General features: G+C 51.7%; 1 long non-coding RNA gene across 1 annotated transcript; it reads right to left on the reverse strand.

The window, feature by feature from the left end:
- Positions 1 to 468: 468 nt before the first annotated feature.
- LOC108644305 lies at positions 469 to 2,485 on the reverse strand. The gene is made up of 3 exons (XR_003916450.1): positions 2,384 to 2,485; positions 1,287 to 1,376; positions 469 to 576 (listed from the first exon to the last, which is right to left on the reverse strand). It is a non-coding gene; the product is annotated as an uncharacterized LOC108644305 (long non-coding RNA).
- Positions 2,486 to 3,217: the final 732 nt, after the last annotated feature.

Raw genomic sequence — 3,217 nt, forward strand, 5'->3', positions numbered from 1 at the left:
CTCTTGTAACTTTTCCTCCCACTCTCTCCCACCTCCCCCGCAAGGACCATCCAGTCTGTGGTGCAGGAGACTCAGGCTCAGCACATATGGGGCCCAGTCCTTTGTGCAGACAGTTTGGACCTGGGTTATCTCAGTGGTGACAGCCCTGACTCTAGGTCTGTGCAGATGCAGCAAAACCTAGATCATGTCCTCAGTGCTGCCCAAGGACAGTAAATGCTTCTCTCTTTGGTGACTGGGTGAGTCCTCTGCAAACCTGAATGAGCCTCCTGGCACTGGAGGAGAGTGTGGAGGCACTGGCTCCTGCAGCTCCCCTTCTGACAAGTCCAAACCTACCAAAACTTTTCCCTTCTTTCTTGGGTCTCTCCCATAGGTCACAAATGAGGATATTCTTTGACAAGCATTGCCATGAAAGAAATTTCTAATGGACCCTTCTAAGGAAATGAGAGGGCCAGGAATGCAGTCCTTACCGTCTGCAGCACAGGGTTTGTGCTGTACATCTCCCAACGGGTCTTGTACCCAGGGGGCATCTCCCAAAAACACAGATTCCCCTTTGATGTCTGCATAGATGTACACTTCCTGTTTCCATGGGGAAAGGCACACAGAGAGCAATTAAAGCAACAGTCTGGGAGAGACCTACATGTTTGCAGAAAGGCTGACACTCCCCATGCATTTCAGGCCAATAGATGGACCCATCTCCAACATCTCCATAGGCACATCCTCAAGAACAACACATCTCACCTAGAAGGACTCTTTCCCCCTATATTGGGTGCACACAAGAGCAGAGAGTGGGAAGGACCAGCATGAGGTCGAGGAAGAGCCTTGCTGGCTCCCCAGCTGCATTCCCAACACTGCCTGCCCCAGCACAGCTGGAAAGCAGAGGACTCCTCCCATGCCACATGCCTGTCCTGGCTGTGCCATGATTGGTGTGACCTCTGAGGGAAAGTCCTTGCCCAGCCCTTGCAGGGATCATGCCTTGGGGTAATGAGATGGATGCATCACAAGATGAGAAGGGACATCTTTCAGGCACTTAAAGAGGAACATCTGGGTGCAGAGTTGGAGCCTGAAACCAACCCCCTTCCTGACCATGAGGACAAGCCAGGCTTCTATTTCCAGGGGCTCTACCCGCCCCACATCTGTATCTGTTGGAAGTTCACTTGAAAAACTCCATTTTCCTCAATCCCCCCCAACATTTGCATCCTTCTAAGTACTGTGGTCAATCCAAGGCCATGGAAAACTCCAGTTCTGGGGGCTCAGACCTCCCCCTCAATCCCCTCTTTCCCTCTCACCTGCAGCACCCTGGACCAGCAGGAGGAGCAAGGGGAAGAGCAGGTACAGGATCTTCATGGCTGATCCACCACTCCCACGTCTTCACAGGGCTGCAGAGGGCACACCAAGGCAATGAGGACATGGAGGACCCCAGGGGGTGCAGAAGCCTGGGCACTGGGGTTCCCCAAACTGCAGAGGGGCTGCCTCCAAAAACAGCACATGATCTTTCCTCTACCTTTCTCTTAAGAACAATTTTTATGTTAGTGCCACCTTGCAAACATTGGGATCTTTTCATGATGTCTCAGTCTCTGGGAAATCCATTATCTGAGCTGATCCTCTTCCATTAGTTTTCTCAATGGTCTTCCAAACACCTTCCCAACAGCACAGATTGCAGACTTGAGGCCAGTTGTTCCCAGTTCAAAGCAAAGAACAGCCAGTGAAATATGGGAAATGCAGAGATAAAATTGTCACTGAAAATTACGGGTCTAAATGTCTTTTACTGCCTGGGTTTCATGGATCAAACCCATGGCCCAAACACCCCAAGTGGTCATCTCTGCTTCCCTGGGCTCAGGAAAGTCCTCCCAGCTTGGCTTGGCAGTGCCCATCCCCATCTTCAGACCATTCCCAGGCATCCCATCAAGGACACTCCCCAGCCTCACACTTGCCCCCCCTGCCCCATGCAGCCCCGATCCAGGGATGAACCAGAGGACAGGGAAGTGTCTTGGTGACCAGAAAGGGAAACAGAAATCAACCTTTGGAGTTCCTGAAAGCCTGAATTGACAGGGAATCTCCCGACTGCTGTGGGAAAAGAATCTCCCTACATTGCTAAAGAAAGTCTCTGTTCGCCCAAGAAAAAAAATCTCAGGTCCCTCCTGCAGCATTAAGACAGCTTCCCAGTCTTTCCTCTACTTAGGAAAGCTTAGTTTGACCTCCCTCGTGTTCTCAGCTCTTCGACTCTTATGAAGGCTTTTATGCTCTTTCCCAGACATCTCTGATGGCCTAAGAGCACATCTGGATACTTCCAGCTGTTTGTCCTTTAGGTGAGTCTGTGCAGATGGGCTCTGAGCTGAGAATCTGAATGGGGAGGTTTCCAGAAAGAGACCCCACAGTCACCTACCTGATGAAGGTCTTGGTGTTCAGGCAGCAGCAAATCCAACAGGAATCACTTGGCTCCAGATGCCCTTGGGGTCAGGGAATGCTGCTTTGCCCAAAACAGCCTGGTTTTATACCCCTCCTGGTGGGTGGGACATGCCCTTATTGCTGCTGACACAACTGCCCTTGGCCAACCAGGCAGTGCCCCATCAGTGTGGGGGTGCTGGGGCTGCCCCTCATCCCTCCCTGCTGCAGTGGCAGAGGCTGAGGGGCCTCCTGGGGCTGTTGCAATGTCACCCTTATCCTTCTGCAACACGTCCTGTGACACAAGGGCTGGGCAGGAGCCCCTGGGATTGGGGAACAGCTTTGCTCTGCAGAGGTGAAGGGTGCTCGTGGTGACTGCTCAGGGTCAGTGTCAGGACAGGAGAGGACAGGGAGAGGAAGGTTCACAGCAGGCAGGGATGACCTGAAAGTCCCTCAGTAAACTCTCCATTTCTGGAAAGCAAGGTCAGTGGAATCTGTTTTATTTCAGTCTCTCCTCCCAGGTAACAATTGACAGAACCAGAGGAAATGGCCTCAAGATGTACCAGGGAAGATTTAGACTGTATATTACGAACAATTTCTTTGCAGTAAGGGTGGTCAAGCACTGGAACAGGCTGCCAAGGGCAGTGGTGGAATGACCATTACGGTGTACATGCGGCACTTGGCACATGGGTTAGTGTTGGGCTTGGCAGTGCTGGGGGAGAGATTGGACCCAGTGATCATAGAGGGCTTTTCCAACATTTCTAAATGTTGGAAATCCATGATTCTTGGAAGGGAAAGCCTTTACTGAAGTTGCCAAGGTCACCAGTTGCTCCCA

The sequence above is a fragment of the Manacus vitellinus genome, unplaced genomic scaffold (genome assembly GCF_001715985.3).
Source record: "Manacus vitellinus isolate BGI_N305 unplaced genomic scaffold, ASM171598v3 scaffold_11_pilon, whole genome shotgun sequence".
NCBI lineage: Eukaryota > Metazoa > Chordata > Aves > Passeriformes > Pipridae > Manacus > Manacus vitellinus.